The sequence below is a fragment of the Nilaparvata lugens genome, chromosome 3, assembly GCF_014356525.2.
Source record: "Nilaparvata lugens isolate BPH chromosome 3, ASM1435652v1, whole genome shotgun sequence".
Classification (NCBI taxonomy): domain Eukaryota; kingdom Metazoa; phylum Arthropoda; class Insecta; order Hemiptera; family Delphacidae; genus Nilaparvata; species Nilaparvata lugens.
This window is the reverse complement of record NC_052506.1, coordinates 18546846-18567304: the sequence shown is the minus strand read 5'-3', so window position 1 is coordinate 18567304 and position 20459 is coordinate 18546846. Positions and strand designations below refer to the sequence as shown.

Below are 20459 nucleotides of genomic sequence, written 5' to 3'. Positions count from 1 at the left end.
ATGTTCCTTGAAGCGCATGTTAAATTCAAATATTAATTACCTTGGTTGTTGGTTTCTGTTGTTGTTGTTGTTGGAGCTTTCTATATGCGCGTTGTTCGTATAGTAGTAACGTCAAGCTATATATGAAACAGTCGTGCATTAAGAAAACAAAAGACATTCTGAAATGAAAGTGTTTTAAATCTTGCGAGATCTGTGAGATGGGGACAATGACACTAATTTCTCCATCATGCATGAAGCACAGCAGTAGACTTGTACTTGAAACCTTGATTTTCAGTCACGCAAAGTACATGAGACGTTCCTATTCGCTTATAAAACTGGGAATTATTTTATATAAAGAATAATTTTTTTCAAGGAAATGTTTATGTATGTGTGAAGCTCAATCCATTACTGCAAGAGTAAACATATTACATGTAATTTATGTTATGAATTCTACTTCTCATTATAACACGATATATCCTCTCAAACTCTTGATTTTTTAGGATTATGAGTTCAGTAACATATTCATTGAATGATAACATGAGGTAGATATGTGAGAAGAGAAGATAATAAACTAGTAGTTCTGTGAACAGTAGACCTCACGCAGTATTCAAAAGTACCTGATTGAAACTATAGACCTTATGGAAATACAGCAATAGACTGGCTTCTCCACATATCTGTGTAATCACTTGTCAGCTGATTTAAGATGAATAATTCTATAGTCTGATTTTTACTCTAATATTGGCGTATGAAGGAGGCTCCTTTTTCCTTTTATATTATCCTTGAAATGCAAAATTTCCAAAAACCTTGTATATACGTCGACGCGCAATTAAAAAAGGAACATACCTGTCAAATTTCATGAAAATCTATTACCGCGTTTCGCCGTAAATGCGCAACATATAAACATTTAAACATTAAGAGAAATGCCAAACCATCGACTTGAATCTTAGACCTCACTTTGCTCGGTCAATAATATTCAGTAAATACAGTATCAATGACATTGAGGTAATGCCATCAATTATTGGAGGTGCATTGTACTACTGGGGTATATAATCTCACATTCTGTTTAATCTGATTCTGAGGCACTTATGAAATTTTCAAATTGAATAATTACAAATATTAAGTTCTTGTGAGTCAAAAGTGAGGTTATGAGTTAGGCCTATAATTGTAATTTTTCTGGAAGCGCATTATTCAATCATACAACCATCAAGTACAAATATGACAATTAAACCTTCGAGCTGGGTGATTAGCTTTATTATTTAATTGCGAATAAGTATATAATATGATCTCTAACATCCCAATTTATTTGATTGTCGAAATTGTAAGCATTTTTGAACTTCAAAAGTTTGTACACAAATGTTGCATCTCCAGGCTACAATGAAGTAAGTCAATCAGAGATGACGTCTCAACTGAAAAAATTCACATAGAAACTCGACAACGTTCATCTTGATAATGTTTGTCAGTTGAAGTGACGTTTAAAATTAATTATTTCACAGTGAGCTTTCTAGTTTCTGAGCTAGTTATCTGATAGGCAGAAGGCATTAATCTTAAGAAACTTGGATTAGCTTTCGGTTTATTAATCCCAAGTCGTGAAACGTCAAAATAGATTATATCTAGATTGTATTTGGAAGAGTGCTTCTATGACATTTCATGCACTAGTTGAGGTAGGCCATTAAATGATGTTTATTTGACGAAAGAGAAATTTATGTTGAAATTAAGAAATAAATCAATGCAGAACAATCGATAAGTCATTCTAAAATTTTTCGTTAAAAGAGTGTTTTGAACCGTCAAAAGCAGAATCTTGATGATAGTTGGCTGTTGGTGTGATTTATCGTGTCAAAACCATGAATTTTTATGTGAAGTTGACAGTGATTGGTATTAATAGGGTTAGGGGTTTCCCTTTCTCATTGAATTATTGTAGCTGAGTTCTTTCTTATCATTTCGTAAAAGAATGTTTTGACAATTTTGCGTGATTTACGGGAACAAATCCTGATTCTTCATGATTCTGAAAGTTCAATTTTATTTGAACTATTTCAGAGCAGGTAACTGGATACAACTGTTGTATACGAGAATCATTCCCCTGAGTACTTTATTTCAAAGTATTTTCCATTTATTTCACTTTGATTTCTTTAGAATCAATAATAATATTGTTGACGAAATCATAGATTACAACAATGAGACTATGAAATGGATCAGCCATAAAAATTGTCATTTTTATCCTACTCACCACTTGAGAACTATTAATACTTTTGAACAAGCAATAGTTTAGAAGGAGCTATACAACAGAAATTTGAATTAAGAAAATGTTAATTACGACTATCGTTAGTCAGTCTATCGTTATCGTTTCATTCAACTTCACCCTTCTAAAAAATATTGCAGCATGCTTTAAAACAACGTTATTTAACAGTTTACAGTAGCAGTTACAAAGTTCAATTACGAGCTAAAACCATTTTAGTATGAGATAGAACAGCAAGTTGAGTAGAATAGGCATTTTAAAGCAAAAATATTTTTGTATTTATATTGATTTGTTTTTATATCAGTAAACTTTCGCTATCACTCGTATAAATTGATAACAACGTGAAAGTTGACGTAGAATCGTAAAAACTTCTCAATTTCTTCCGCTTCAAGATTAATGTTTTGGTCATTGACAAAGTCTCTGAAAGTTCTTCTTCATAATTTAGTGAGTCTATTAGCATAAACGAACTCATCAAAATTCGGAAATGCATGTTTCGTAGTTCTTCACATTCGGTGAGAAAAAGAAACGACAAAGTTATTCATTGCTTTTCTGAAAAGGTGAACGAGAAAAAAGGAGAAATTTGTTTGAAATAATGCCACTTTCATATTTCAGCAGATGTTACTTGTTCCTGTTGATATTTAGAGACAAGTTGACGCCATGGATCGTCAATAGAACTGTTGACATTATAGGTTTTTGTCAACTCGCCTCTCTGGCCTCTACTGTTGTGAGAGATGGGAAAGAAATCTCTAATGCTGGTTATTTATTAGGTAGAGATCATCGATCTTACCAATTTACATTTAAAGAATATCATTAAACCACATTAAAAATTATAATTTCAGTATTTTGAGATTGGGAGACTCATTTGTTCTTGTCTGAACATCGTATTTGATCACTTTGAACCTGACCAGAGCTTATCATTTTGAAAGTTGGGAATGAACTTTGGCTTTTAAAATTGAATCACTCAACTTTAACGGAATAGAAACATGATTTGGACATTTTAACTCAAACTAGGAAGTGAAATAGAATGAAAGCTTTCCAATATCCCTTATTATTCAGTTTTGCATTCGACAGACAACTCACAGTTCCTGAATGTGAATCAAAGTCTCACTTTCAATGGTCAACGATCAATACACCTGGAACCTGAACCTCGATAGATAGAAGGACATGTTCCAAAACAAATACAAAAGGTATATACATACAATCATCATGAAATAGCAGAGATTTCTTAACTTTGTTTCGATAAAATCGGTAGAGTATGAACATTACTACCATCATTTAAAAAAATATATTTGAATTGGAACTGATTAATAAAATTTACATTTCACATCCCATTCCATTTTCATCTACATTGGTGTTAAATTATTACAACATTAATCCTCGCATTTCTTCTCTCAATCAATTTTTCAACAAGGCTTATCACTTGTGGCTTCCGTAACCTCTCCCCAACTATTGCCATGATCAATTAACTTGATCTCCTAATTGTTGTAGGCCCACTTCTTACAAAGTCATTCTGTCTCATTCAGCAGATTGCAGGTGAGAGTTATAGAGCACAATTGGAATTATTATCGTAGTCAAACCCGCTTATGACCATTTGTTAAACGTATAATTACGTAATAGGGACACCGAAACATTCTGCACAATCATGCGATGAAAGTACTTCACCCATGTTCTAATATCTTAATCACGGTTCACCACTAGTCGGTGAAAGCGCCATATAACTTCCTAGACTGATGGAATAATTATCTCTAAATACTTCCAACTAATAAATAATGTGCGTTGATTTGTACCTATGACGAATGAGCAACAAAAGAGGATTCTGATTGGGCCTTCTCCGGTTATGTTATGCATCAATAACAACTTTGTGTCGGTCATGTTTCTTTTCATACGAGTGTTTTTGAAAAGTCACGAAACACTTTCGAGTGTACTTGATATTTCTTGTGGCTGGCACTTTCACGATCTTACATCTTCGACCTATTTAATTTGAAAATCATATAATTCAAAAAGTGGACACTGCTATTTCAAATTTCAATTGCTTTTCAATAATCCTTCTTATTCGACATTGAATTGTTAATCTGAGCTTGTATTTGTCACATTTGAGTACCGTCTTTCAAAAAAATAATGTTCTTCCTTCTTCAACCTTCTCCTTCCTCTTTCTCATTCAAATGTCGATTCAAAGTGGTTTGCTATAGCGCAACTGTAAGTAATAAGGTGTGTACCCATGACGTAATAATCAGTCTCTTTATTTGATGGCATTATCAAATAATACTGCACACAACTAACTAGTAGGTAGTATTCAATTAACAGTTCAATAAAGGATCAATTCAAATCGGTATCCAGACACAAATTGAAAAGGTTTCAATAGAGTCGGTGTGATTAATTTATTTACCTTTTGTCATTTGACTTTTGATGAAAGGTTCTTAGTCCATTCATATTATATTGATTCACTCCTGATTATGTAATTCGAATAGGCGTACAAAATTTCAAATAGCTTTTGTTATGTTATTCTTCAGATTGAAGAGCAGTGTTGATAGAAGATGAGTTCAATTCAGTGATGATTACAAACCGCTGACTGATCTTTTGAATTTCATTTGGAAATCATCTGAATCTTCACAGGATTTTTTACTTCATGAACGGGCTCCCAGTGATGAGAATGGCTCCCCAGCTCCATTTGATCAAAAATGAACTTTTCCGATAAACATCAAACTGCTTGGCATTTTGAAATGAAAATGAGTCTGAACGCCATTACAGCAATCTAGGAGAGCCATATTCAAGTTGCATCCTTTCTTTGAAAAAGAAGTAAACAGAAATAGCAGGGTGTCTCTGTTTGATCAGCCAACTGTGAACAGGAAACATCCATATTCATGGCTGAAACTCTTATGCGTGAAGTTTAAACGATTAAGGAAGGTTCAAGGAAACTATCCTCCACTTGGCAAATTGCTGATAAAATGAATAAGCTCTTAAAAACTAAACTTGCTTCAGAGAGATTCATTTTTATCATATTTGTAATATTGTACTCTTTTACCATATCATTTGAATATTGAAACTGAAATCTTAGATATCTCGTCATATTTTCAACAACCAACAAGGTGTACAGAATTTTATCGAGCTGATTTATTAGGCTGTTGAGTTGTAAGCTAACTCGTGGTCTCTCATTTCCTCTCTTACAAGAATTTCTAATCGGTAGCTTCAACTCAGGACGTTGCTCTTAGCTGGTGCATATAAATTTTCCAGTGGATGCATATACAAATGACAAGAACAAGTTCGATAACCATGAAAGCTTTTTTCATGCAGACCGGATTGAACGGAAGTTGATGATTAAAGTGCAGATTTGGTGCTCCGAGCCACGTATCGCATTCCAATTGAGAGTAAATAATTTTATCAAATAAAACTATATAAAACTATAAAACTAAAACTATGTTAAAATCTGTTTAATTAGAAAACATTATTCCTTGAACAACTTGCATTGATACTGAAAACTATATTTTTAAATAAGGGGCTAGCCTGGGAAGAAATCTGAGAAGTATTTGTAGTATTTGATAATCAAGTGCAAAATGCGATTCCCAGACTGAAATGCAGTATATTTTTAAAAACTGTTTGTTTCTTGACTGTTTCTGTTTGTAATCTATTTCTGTTGTTGCAGAAACCAGAAATTGGTGCTGGCGAGAGGCGAGCTATAATCTCGTTTTCATCAATATACCTAGAGTACATTGATTCTAGGTACATTGATTTTAATTTTCTTCCACAATTTCTATGATTTGTGTAAGTATGAATGAATAAAGAAATGGAATAAACATATTTTTGATGGATTTTACAATTTTTGTCTCTGATAGACATCCATCATTTCTACTGTATTTTATATAAAATGAACCCACTCGTGGAGACAACGTGACTACCTGTACAAATAGATTTTATATAGAGTCCCAGCTTACATTGACTTTTCATGTTAAATTGTTGAAAATTGCAACCCCATTCAAATTTTCTCATACCTGATTTGGATATCCAAGACTCAGTCAATGAGTAATTGAAAAAAAAACAGATAAATGAATTGACTTTAACAATAAATTCTGGAACTGAATATCATTGTTTCTTGTTATGCTATATTAATACATTTTTCGAGAGTCATTACAAATATTTCCATGCTCATTTACAGAACAGTACGGTAGTTGTTTGCTTGAGAATTGGCTCTGCTTGAAATCAGTTCTAATGTTAGTTTATCAACTGGGAAATATAACGGTGTTTTTGTTGCAATTAAACACTGACTGCAAAACAATAATAATTGATATACCGTTGTGTTTGGGTCGCTTGTCATTCCTTTATCCAGGTCATTGCTAGAACAATATCAATTTGTATAGTTTTCAGTTCTTATTTATTTTTATTAACAAAATTGTTTTTTTTGTAGCATTTTTAGATTCTCATGTTAGATTTATCGTTTACCCACCGTTTCTCAATTTTTCTTACTCATATTTATATTTTTTTGATCATACAAACACCAAATTTATTCGAAACAACAATGGAATCTATGAATATTCACATAGCAAGGTGTTTACCAGTGACCTTTCCGCGAATGTCACCGTGGTTTTTGCCGCCTGGACTCTGGAGTAATCGGGCCGGGCCGATTGCACGCTCATTTCGCACATAGCGATAGTCGATGAAGCGTGAACGGGGTGGTGGTGGGGGGACGACAAAGAGTGGTGAGGGGGTAGAAAAGAGTGGAGAGGGGGATGCATGGATCACGCTCCTGCATGGACGTTACAGATTCGCGGATGGATCTGCGGCGTGCCCACTTTTTCAAATAACGTGACTTATTTGACGTGAGACTGATGCGACGCGAATCTCATCTAAACACCCATTGCATTGCTGGTGTTGCTGGCCAGGATGGCCTGTTTACACGTCACGTTAATTTTCACGCCAAAGTCCTCACATTAATCGTCATAAATAAATTATAGAGGGTGCAATCTCAGTCTCTTCCCACCGTTTTTCTTCTTATTATTTTTCTTCTCCTTCTTCTTCTTCTTGTCTTCTTTGTTCTCTTTCTTCTCTTTATTCTCCTCCTCTTTTTTCACCTCCTCCCCATCCTACTGCTCCACCTCCTCATCCTCATTCTTCTCCCCCACAACCACTTTTTCTCATTATCTCATTTTCCTTCTCATTTTATCTCTTTGCGATATCTTTTTCTCCTCTCCCTTCTTTCCCTTTCTCAAATCTCTTCATATTCTTTATTCCTACTGTTTTTCCTCCTCTCTTCATATCTCTCTATTTCCTCTATTCTTCCTACTTTTCCTTCTCCTCCCCTCCTTATTCTCCTTCTTTCTTTCCCTTTTCTCTATTTCAACAACTTTTTCTACTCTTCTTGAAGCTTCTATAGCTTGAATATTCTATAAAATTCTCTTTACTCGCTTCCCGATCATCATGGATGCTAATGTCGTGTTCGCCAATAATAATTATTCTAGAAGACTTTCCGGGTTAAAGATCCGAGCGTTAAAGGTTGAAGCTGAACTATTTCGTGATGATCCTATTCTTAACGGGGCAGTTATTGAATATTTTATTTTACGGTTAAGAACTAATTCCCACACTAGATTAGTAGAAGTCTCTCTCTGATAACATTGATGTTGACATCATTGTTTTGTTTCATTGATGAGTCCCTCACTAGTTCCTGTTTAATACATTTATTTCTTTTAATAATCAATTTAATTGTAGGTTTTTACAATTTACGGTTATCTCTTGTGAAATCACCTCCACTAACAATCAGTTATGAGCTTCTAAATCAACTTCGATGGTTGGGGAACCACATAAATAATAATAATTATTAAACGAAATCCCAATTAAATGTTGTAAATCACCCCAAAGACTTTACATGTAGCTGTTTACCCTGATGTGAATATTTGCAGTAGCAGAAGTCTTCGGGGTGATTTACAGCATTTAATTGGGATTTTCGTTGAATAATAATTATTCATTAATTAGCATTTGAACAAATGCAACTTCAAATAATTCATTTCCATCTGTAGACGTAAATAATACATTCATCTCTCATCATAATCATCATCTATCATCAGTCCATTACATCAGAAGTGGATCTGTACCATCTTCATACTTCTGATCAACTTTCAATTATATTTTTCAATTTTTCCCAAATGAATATATGAACTCTCATACTCTATCATCTAAAAGGAATCATTTCGAGAACCAACCCAAAAAAAATTTCATCTCAACAAGCAGTCGTTCAGCTTGTGAGGTTATGTTGTCCATTAACAAAACATACAAATAAAAACAGGTAACTGAGATGAGCTGTCAGAAGTCAAAGTCAAAGAGACGTGCCCTTTGCTTTCCATTAACCTTCCACTTCCATTTCATGTGCACTGCTGCCGAGCTGTGCTGCCTGGCCTCCAGTTTCCAGCAGAACTTGTTCGCCGTCCGTCAGAGGAGTACACATGAACCTTGTTTGATGCGGAGCTGAAGAAAGTCACTGAAAGTCCCCCCTCTCACCCCGCGCCTTCTGACACTCACCTCCCCCCCTACCCTAGAAAGTACCGGGCGTGACCCGGTCATGCCGTTGCAGACGAGGTAGACGACAAAAGGACACAAACAGTGTGCAGAACAAGGAAGTTGATGAGATGAGATGAGATACAAAAGGACTTGAGCACTTGAGGTTCGGGTGCATTAGGATCTATGAATTTGTAAGGATTGTTGTGAGTGTGTATTAACATCATCAACAGATCATTCCTTGGTATAATCATTCTCAGATATAGTTTTTGGAGTTTATACTTGCATTCAATCCTTGGTAGAATAAATTCCAAATATTTTTTTTTCATATAAATATTTTTGTTATATTCATAGTTTATATTGTCAAGACTTTCTCTTAGGTTGCTTGAGTAAAGAATGAGAGGTGTGAAACGAGAGATGGATGGACCTAGAGTTTCAGGTTCTAAACAATTTTTGGAAGTGATGATGAAGCTCAGAACGGCCAATGAGTGAAACCACAGTGATAAAATAAGTAATAAATTACTTATTACTAACTCCTCTCTGGTGAAACTAACCCTCAAGCACGGAGTGAGATAGATATTCATTCATTTAATTTTGTACAAATACTTGACATGAAGAAAGGCACAACAGGCTCATGCCCTAAACTGTCTCATTTCCAATTTATACTATACTGTAAGGAACAATAAGTATCCCTTTTTTGTTTCTCAAGTCACCACTCTTCCCAAGAAAGTCCGAGGGACGAAGAAAAGACACATAAAGTAATCGGACTGATTGATTAACTTGCTAACTCAAAAGGTCAATCACATCTCCAATGTGAGCTATCGTAGTCCATTATTGAAAATTCACCATCATCAACCCGGGATAAAATCAAAGATAAACTTCAAGTCCACAAAACTAGACAATGAAAAATGTGAATGGATCATGTAAATTATACATTCTTGATAGCCTACCTTATCTCTTCATCTTCATTATTTTTATCGGTAGTCAAAAGATAGAATTGACAATACTATTCAAACTCCGCCACGTCAAATAAATAGGCATAATTCTCCATTCTTTTATATTAAAAATCGCCCACAAGTGGAGGAATTTATTAGTATCGAGGTTTCAAGAACGCATATCGCAATATCGCATGAACATAACTCAAATCATAAGTGAATGAGAAAACATGTCATACCAGTACATGAAAATTAAATAGCAACATACCACCTATTTTTGATGAGGTTCAATTGCTACAAAGTTGTACCTATGTGGTACAGCGAACTGGTCTTGCCTTTTATCGGTACCGACTGTGTGTTCTACTGTAGCAGGCTAATTAAGGTGATGGAATTTATTGAAGGCAGCGTATTTTTTATCGGACCGCGTACTCTTCAAACGGAATCTTTTGCCACCCATAAAACACAGAGTCGAAGAACGCCCCAGCATCTCACAGCGGTTCCGTCAGCGTTGAACTACTTACTACATGCCATGCTATCACGCGAAACCGTACGGCAAAAAGTGGATGAGATATGCAGGATTGAAAGCTTCAATCTAGCCTGACATTTTTGCGAATGTGGGACCAATCATGAAACATCGAGAACTTAGATTTGCTTAGCTAAATCAATCCAGGATCGTTGAATACTTTGGAACAGTTAAATTATCTTCTCTTGAACCTATTAGAACAATTGAATAATTTTATCTTGATCCAAACATGAAATACATCCACAGCCAACTATAATACCTATTGTATCTGCTCTCCTAGGTCTCAGGTGGCTGTGAAATCATATACAGGGTGATTCATAATTATGGTAAAATATTTTAATACGTGATAGTAGAGGTAAAAATAAGAAAAAAAGTTCATATAAACATATATCCATAAACGCTTCATTAGCGAGCTATACAGGGTTGAAGATTTAGCCCGGAATTCAGTTCCTCTGGTGAAATATACCGATGCTGAATTGTTTGGGGACTAGTTTTTGAAAAAATTATGCTGGATTCATATGGAAAAATATCTGAAAAATTGAATAAAACTGGTCTGGAAGCTGTAGTGTGAGAAGTTTTTGAGAAAAAAGTTGAAATATGCAAAAAATCTAAGTAGAAAAACATAGACTTCTACGTTTGATGACCAATAACTTTCTTTAATGACCAGTAAACAAATAATTTTTCGCACTAAAAATTGTAGAGAATTTAATTCTGAAAAGAATTATGTAAGCTGTGTGAACTAAATTTAAATAAAAGTTGAATAAAATGTATTCTTATGTAGTACATTACACCACAAAAATTTGCTGTTTCATGAGGAGAGAACTAATAACTCATAGGTTGTAGCTGATTGCAAATAAAACATGGATTTTAATAACAGCTGTTCCAAAACAGCTGATAATTATAAAACACCATAATTATGAATCACCCTGTAGATATAGCCTAATTATCCAAGAACTTCATGTCTACTGCACGCCTATCGACAATGTCAAGGAAAGTCTGATAGTGTACCGCTATACAAAACCACGCATAAGGGAGATTCAAGATTCATGAAGTTTATATCGATATTTAAAGCAAGCACTAGAGGTAACAACTTAAATATTCTTTATGCATTTGACAACTCGTTTCGACAATGTCAAACCTTTCTCCAGAATCTACGATATTTAGGGTTGAGTGTAAGAGAGGGCCGACTGCGCTCTAACTTCGCCCTTCCAGGTATAAAATAAAGGCAGTCATTCTATTCTATTCTATTCAATTCTATATTTAACCAAATTTAACAATTTTGTCTTGCAGGAGAATATTATTATCCGCATCAATATCTTACAACTGCTCTAAGTTCCACGAATCTCTCCTCTATTTACACTATCCATACCAGTTTCTTTGTAGACTGCAACTATGTTTTTATTATTCGAAATCAAAAGTAATTCGTGAGTACAAACCGAAATGAGCACATGAATTTTAGGCGAACTGGTTGTTTGGACAAAATTTTACTTTTGAATTACCATATCGTGCACTTCATGATACCGGAGAGGCAATTCAGTTCAGAGTTCGGTTGGAACAGGTGAAGCAACTTCTGTGGAACAGTATTTTTCTCTCCCAATTCACTCTCTCTCTCTACCCGTCACTGTTACTCTTTCTGCTTCCTCACTCATTCTCTCTCTTACACACACGTTTCTTCTTCAGTCTTCTGCTCACCTTCTCTATCCACCCTCACATACTATTCTTTATTGGCCTCTCGTTCTCTCCTCCATACGTTTTTCCATTAGACCTATTCTCTCTCCCAACATTTCTATCCTCCCTCGCCTTCAATCACCCATCACCTCCTCTTTCTCTCTCTATACTCTCTTTCACTCTCTCGCTCGTCGCAGGATTATAATTATTGCAGGTAGAGCACATGCGAGCGAGTTCAAATCGCTGGTGCATACCTCCGGCAATCACACTCCAATGATCACGAACAACCGCGCAACGGGCAACGCGCAACTGACGAGCTGACTGCTGCCGTCGTCTGGACATTATCCCTCTTCAGCTCCACCCACAAGTTCACCCAACAATTTACATGCTTCCCCCACTATAGAATTAAACCATAATCATTATTTAATCGTCTCCAGGTGGTTCGAAAGGAGCATTTCCACTGGTTCACATGTTTGAAAATTTGTGGGATAGCCAGGTTGGTGGAAGAGTTTGAGGAATGGGTACACTATTATTTCTTTGAACAAATGGTTATCAATCGGTGATAGAATAATATAGAATCATATCCTACAATACAATGTTACTCGAATCACAGTTCTCAAAACTGCAAGTTTTCATAAGCTACTGATTAAACAGAGAGTTTATAAAGAAACAAAAGAGAACATCATCATATGACAATAATTTCAGCTAGTTGAAAGAGTTTTGCTTTTTTCTATAATTTTATTACGAAAAGAGTACTCAACTAAATGGATAAGACGCCGATTATAGATAGTATAGATTGTAACAAAATGGTTGCTCATAGCCCCCAAATTCATCAGCCCTCTTCTTCGAGGCTTACGGGACAATTTAAAAATTTCGATTTGAAAAAATCATTGGGTTGGATTCACTATCGCTCTCATATTATAGGAAAGGCATGAACAAATATAAAAATTATCATGAATTTCCAATTCAAAGTATTCGAATTACTTAGGTTCCACTGTATTTACAGTGATATTAAATTTCTGTAGCAATAAGCCGATCTACATATTTCGTCTTTCACGCAGCTCTTTCGAGTTCTCTGCTCAATTCAAATACAATGAAACCCTTCCTGGACTACAACAGTCGTTATCTGTTTGCTCAGACGGTGTCAGCTGACTAGAGGCTTGTAGGGGCTTTTTTGTAGCGATAACAACCGACAGGTGCTGCTCTGACTCTGTGACCCCTCCAAGGGGATTCAAGGTTGAGCGCTTACCACCAACATCATCATCATCATTATCATCAACATCAACATCGCCACCTCTGACAGCACAGCTCAGCCTCAGAGTCTCTTCTTCCTTTCCGGCGGCTCCAGGCCTGGGCCACTGCCCACTGGAGCTGGACAACTGGAACTGGAGAACCCGCTGGAGGAGCTTGTTGGTTGGGCTCCTCTTTGTTGTCAGTCGCTAGAAGCTGTCTAATGTGTTCAAGGCCAATGCCTTCCCATGGACGGGGATTGCCTGCAGTTTGGCCACTTCAACATCGATTTCCTGTTGTAGTTGGTGGATCTACAATCGAGTATTCAAGCAGAAAAGAATTAACTATTAATATTAGATAAAGTATTTTTTCTAGATAAAGTTATTTTTCATTTAACTAGTAAAGCTATTTTTATGATTCTATCAATGAGCGTTTGGATTGAAACGCTCTCAGAAGTCACACTCTTTCAAACACATCGTACTATTGTACTGATCGTATTCGGTGCAATCCGTACTCAATAATATTATTACAATTTTTTAAATTATTTTTCGTCATTATTTATTGTAATTCGTTGCATGCAATTCAATTGGATTCATTCAAGATAGCTTGGAAATATGCTTTATGAAGTCAAATGCTCGTCTAGATTGAATTTGATTCATTGAAGAGAGCTTGAAAACTCATCTTGGGGTTGGGAAGATCAACTACTGGTTGAATCGACAATTTCAAGTAGTATGTGAAATTCAAGATGCATTTTGATACTTCTTGATGGAGATTTCAATCAAATTTGTATTCATGAGAAACTTTTTGTAGTCTTTGTTTTTCCGCGATAGCTGATTGATTCTTGTTCGGTGAGAAAAAGTTTCATTTCTTAGCCGATTTTATTTAGAACTGTGGTCCCAAGAGGTCTGCAATATGGAAGGCATTTTTTATTTCCTCGTCATTCAAAGGTTTTCAAAGTAATCTAGCTAATTCTACTAATAAAATTAGTAGAATTGATGGTGATGTTGTGAAATCTCTCCATAATAAGAAAACAAAGATATTGTCAAATTTCACTAAAGAGTTTGAATTTCACTAATATTTTTAGTGGAATTTGACAAAAACTTTGTTTTCTTATTAATCTAGCTCTATTTTTGGTCATTTCAATTGTAGAATTGAGATGATTGGAGAATATTTTGTGAAAATTATTATCAATGAAAACTGGTCATTACTGGAAAAGGGTCTCTGGTAAGAAGATCGCAGATTAGCTTATCTTAGTACTGATAATACTAGAATTTTTTATATAAAAAGTCATTCTTTTCTATTTCACGCCCATTAAGCTTGACTTTGACTGATAGTGTTTACTGTGCCTATTACTTGAAATAGCTGGGCTTCTCACATTATACTCTGAAAACACCGACTAAAATACCAAAAACTGACTATGGTCTGAATGAAATAAGTGAGGACTGAGCAACCAAATATCGGCGTTGCCAGGTTTTGTGAAATCAAGAGTTTCTCATGCAATCACATGCGACTGAACATAATGCAATGCCACAATAGCAGTTAACAATGTTGATGGACAATGTCCATAGACTATCACCAGAAGTGTTGTCACATTGAAAATAATATTCAGTCAAATTAACAAAGTATCAATTTCACAAAGCCTGGCAATGCTGATATTCGGTCGACTGAAGACTCAAATCTCAATGTACGTTATTTTATTGAAGTTATAATCAGTTTCTGTTGGTTTTTATCAGTTTTTGACCGTAGTCTGATTCGACTGGTAAGAATCCAGCTCGACTCCGAACTTCATTCAACTCATTCAGTTCAAGAAGAAACCGAAGAGCCAATCATCCGCTGTTGAAGGCTAATTGGCTCCTCTAGTAATCTACTGCGAAATAAATTAACATTCGCCTTTCAAAAGCAGATTTCTTCGAAACAAGTGCTCAGGCCTGATAGAGAAAGATGCAGTTATTCCTGTTGTCTGAACGTTAATCGGTCGCACAAAGTTCTCACGATTTCTTGCTGCTGTTTCTTTATTTTCTTTTTCTCGTAAAGGACGACCTACTGCTTGTTCGCAGACCACCTAACATCGGCTATTACCTTATGGATTGGAGATTATCCGCTCGGAAAACTAGTTTTATCCGTTGCATTTGAAGGACTAGTCTAATCATAGGTCAGATTCCAACTAGTGAAACTGGAATAGTCATAATATCGTAGTAATAATGAGAAAGCAGATGGCAGTCTTTGGACGTCAACATTCACTTTCGATAATTATTTCAGGTGGATTACAGCCCAGTTCAAAATTATGAATACCAGTGAAGGTTGAGGTAACCTAGGAGAAGAGGAATGAACAAGTTATAAATTTTCTTCTAATAATAACCATCAATATTTCATTTAACTTAATAAAGATTCTCATCTATTGGAATATAAATCTAATTATCTTCTGGTTGTAAAAAGAAGTTGCAAATGTATGACCTGCAATAGCTAGTAGTTCTGTGAACGGTAGACCTCACGCAGTATTCTCATCCACAAGTACCTGATTGAAACTATAGACCTTATGGAAATACAGCAATAGACTGGCTTCTCCACACATCTGTGTAATCACTTGTCAGCTGATTTAAGATGAATAATTCTATAGTCTGATTTTTACTTTCCTTGTCCTATTACCAGGTAAGGAAAGTATTGCTTTCCGAAAAAAAATTAAGGTACCCAAATTTCTATATTTCTATACGTTTCAAGGTCCCCTGAGTCCAAAAAAGTGGTTTTTGGGTATTGGTCTGTATGTGTGTGTGTGTGTGTGTGTGTGTGTGTGTGTGTGTGTGTGTGTGTGTGTGTGTGTGTGTGTGTGTGTGTGTGTGTGTATGAGTGTATGTGCGTCTGTGTACACGATATCTCATCTCCCAATTAACGGAATAACTTGAAATTTGGAACTTAAGGTCCTTACACTATAAGGATCCGACACGAACAATTTCAATCAAATGCAATTCAAGATGGCGGCTAAAATGGCGAAAATTTTGTCAAAAACAGGGTTTTTCGCGATTTTCTCAAAAATGGCTTCAACGATTTTGATCAAATTCATACCTAAAATAGTCATTGATAAGCTCTATCAACTACCACAAGTCCCATATCTGTAATTTCAGGAGCTGCGCCCCATCTATGCAAAGTTTGATTTTACATTACCAATTATCAGGCTTCAGATACAGTTTAAACAAAAAATTTCAAGTGGAGAAGATTGATCATAAAAATCTCTACAATTAATGTTCAGTAACATTTTCACCTAAAATTGAAAATAAGCTCGATGTTCGAGAAAATAAGATTATTAAATTGCAAACTGTTGATTCTATTAAATCATTCACTATGAAGAGATAGCAGACTTCGTGTTTCTGCAGCGTTATTGTCCTGTCACCAGCTGACTCAGATCTTAGAATAGTAAACTTGAGATGCGCGTGAACACTAGCGTCAGTTGATCAATTTTGATAACGGCAAGGAAAGTTGTGTGAGTGCACCACACTAGATTTTTACTCTAATATTGGCGTATGAAAGAGGTTCCTTTTTCCTTTTTTATTATCCTTGAAATGCAAAATTTCCAAAAACCTTGTATATACGTCGACGTGCAATTAAAAAAGGAACATACCTGTCAAATTTCATGAAAATCTATTACCGCGTTTCGCCGTAAATGCGCAACATAAAAACATATAAACATTTAAACATCAAGAGAAATGCCAAACCGTCGAATTGAATCTTAGACCTCACTTCGCTCGGTCAACAATAGCTACTTTCACCGAAATATTACTTTGTAATGATTGTTTGTTGTATAGTTCGATTGATTGTACGAAAAGTACGCGGTTTTTTTTTTTCATTTCAAATCTTCAAATGTCAAAGGATAGTCAAAATATGAATCCTTGACAAAGGACTAGTAGAAAATAACACAACTTGGACATTTTTACTTTCATTACACAACATGTCATGGTTGACATGAGTGAGCATGATAACAGCCCCTATGACCTTCAATCGATGTTTCACTGTCAAATGTTTGGAGGAAATTATACAATAACGAGTAACGTCGATAAGCAACACAACTTGACAGGAAAAGAAACCCCACATTATGCAGGTGCCATATCCTGTCCATTCGATTGGAACACTCTCCATTTTCTACCTGTACTTTGATAACCGTCAATGACTCATACACTCATATTATGGTACCAAGTACAACAGAACACCCTAGAAATAAGGGTGCATGGACTCACCCCTTGTTTCTATTTCCGTGATCGAGCTATTAGAAAACGAAATATGGCGACAAGGATTTACCCTTTTCTACTAATGATATATTTTTTATCAGGATTTGTTTTTTACTGACTGTCAGCATATTATTCATAGCTACCTACTCTATTTGGTGAGTCACTTCTGTTCCTGTAATCTCATTATTTTTTTAATAAAGTTTTTTCCTGATTGGTGTGATTTTATTAATTGAATCTCAATTGACTTCGAAATTGTGTTGCCCAACCTTTAATAAAATCTTAGGTACCTTTTTATTCTCTTATTATCATTTCATTCCATACAATCAAGATATTCCTCATCTCATTCATGGTTGTGCATTGAAGTTTATTTTTCAAGCAAGTTCGATTTTAGAGTTGAGTCATTCCTTCTACCTCTGATTTATCAATATTGTTTTGTCAATTTTTATGTGTTCTCAGTCTGACTTTTAACAAACTTGAATTATTCCTATCCAATAATAGTCCTATCTATTAATAATTGAGCCTTCAAATATGAGAATTGAATGTAGAGGAGCAAAATCTCATAGAAGAATATTTGACCGAACGTAGTGAGGTCTATGTTTCAACTCGATTTGCTTTTGTCTGTCTGTATGTAACGCGATTACGGCCAAACGCGTTGATAGAATTCGATGAGATTTGGCAGGAATATTCCTTTTTCAACTGCGCGTCGATGTATACACAAAGTTTTTTTGAAATTTTGCATTCTAAGGATAATATGAAAAGAAAAGGAATTCCTCCATACTCTGATATCACTATATATAATAATATATCATCTACTTTGAAGATAGGATTAATCAGACTATAGAATTATTCATAATCAATCGGCTGACAAGTGGATTATTCATTATTCATAGCATGCATTACACAGATGTCTGGCCGTGTCTGACAACATAAGTAAGTTTTGGATCTTGGAGAGAACAAAATAATAACAGTTTATTTGTTTTGAGTAAATTATGATTCAACTACTGTGAATTGTGATTCAACTGAATCAACTAGAACAGGTGACATCAGATACTTGTGGATGAGAGAACTGCGTGAGGTCTACTGTTTACAGAACTACTAGTAAAACTTGTTTCAACTGTTACAATTTGTTTTTTATTTTTCAAGTCAAATAAGATAAGCTGGAAATGAATAGTATTCGCTAAAATCACCAAGTTTTTGATTGAAGATGAAATCAAAATTAGTCCATATAATTTAATTCAGCATTTGATATTGGAGTTCAACAATGTTAAGTTGAAATGAGTGCTGGGATCAAACTAATGTACCTATTATTAGCTTGGTAATAATTATATGTATTCGAGAATATTTTGAGAAACTCTTTTGCTTCAAAGAAAAATGTCAAGTATCATTATTTTAAACGAATTTTCATCCATGTATCCCTCAGTTAGCTGATTTTTTTATTTAGAGGAAGAGCTGAGCAGATTGTAGCTGGTTCCAACAACAACAAGAGTAGGTAGTTGTCGATCGGACAATGACATTTTGCGGAAAACAGTGGCAATTATGAGCAATGCGCACTCGTTTCACGAATTTCTTTTCCGCCGCCGTCCAATGGCCTGATTTGCGGCACGCATCACTGATGTACTCAGATTCACTTTCAACTGTCAGCATTAATTTAAAGGGAATCATTGATCATATTAATGAAGAATGCTGACAGTTTAAAGTGAATCTCACAATAGATGTGGTTGCCACCATTATTTGTCCGGCGTTTCATTTCCTCTTGCACAGATTATTCGACAAATCAGGGATAACAAGATATAGTAGACAGTAGGCCTATATTTATATCCTATACTATTAAACGAGCAATTTCGGTTTATATGTTTAGATGTATGGATGTTTATATGTTTGTATTTCACCGGATCTCGAAAACGGCTCAACGATTCTCGCAAAATTCAGAAAATAGTAGGTTTATGTTATTATAATTTCTTCTTTCGAAATAAATTGTTTATGCTTTTGTACTCCAGAGCGAAGCTCGGTCCCCGATATTACTACATGATTGGAAAAACAACTTTATAACAACAATTAGAATGTTGTAACAACTTTATAACAACAATAAGAATGTTGTAACAACTTTAGGATGAATAAAATCATTATGGATCAGCATTACTTTCTAGAGTTGAAAAAATAATTTCATTATCCACATCTTGATCCTGAAAATTCCAAAGCTGCATGGATGCATGAAAAACTAGTCAATAGAATATTATTGTTGAATACAAAAGGAAGATACGGTACCCACAAAACAAAGAAAGGTGAAAGTAAAGGAATAGGTATAGGGGACAAAAAGTAAAAAATAATAATATTCAAAAGCAGATAACTACAATATCCAAATATTGGATAACCTATTAGATTTTAAAGAGAGTTATATGCTATATCAATTTTTAAATACGGTAATGGAAACTTGAAATCCATATTAGAAGTTTATTATTTTTCCAAGTCTTTCTTTTTGTATTAATAACATTGGACATAACTTAAATGCCACCAAAATAATATAATGTTGCTACTTTAGTATAAAATAATTTATAACCATTGTACTAAAGATATTCTCAAGAATAAACAGGCATATATATATAATCATCAAAAATTCAAAATAATAGAGTTGATTCAATTGTTTATTATCGATTTTAGCCTACTGATAAATTTTTCACAATAAAATAATTCATATTCAAATAAACCATACAACAATACAAATTTTAATTATCAATCACTGAATGATTTTTGTTTCAATATACTGTAATATATTTGTAAATATACTGTACCTACCTCATTAACCTTTATACAGAAAATTATTCTTCGATAGGTGAATCCGTTTTTTTTCAATACCTATTATAAAGTGTGATCTATATAAGATTTCCTAGAATGTTGAATGATAACTAAACTTAAACTGTCAGTGTAATGATGAATACAAGAAGCTGTTTTGAAGTCTACCTCTCCCGGCACAGTTTTCACCTGAATTAATAAATAAAAATAATTGAAATCCATTAGTCTTACCTTGAAAATAGTTATCCAGAACTGTAATCACATCACACACTCACAGTCAAAATCACAACAAATCAATTCCGATCAAACAAGAATTGAGAACTTCACTTCACTGTAAATAACACGGGTCCACAGACTATAAAGTGGTTGTCACAACCATCCTATTCCGAAATTCAAACGGCTCT

The 20459-nt window shown here is 34.7% G+C and overlaps 1 protein-coding gene across 1 annotated transcript in view; it reads right to left on the bottom strand.

Moving 5' to 3' along the window:
* LOC111055635 (PDZ domain-containing protein 7) overlaps nt 1-20459 on the bottom strand; it is a 124604-nt gene extending 104145 nt beyond the window's left edge. The window contains exon 1 of the mRNA XM_039423164.1: nt 20287-20459. The gene's annotated coding sequence lies outside the window, so the exon portion shown is untranslated. The remainder of the gene's footprint in view (nt 1-20286) is intronic.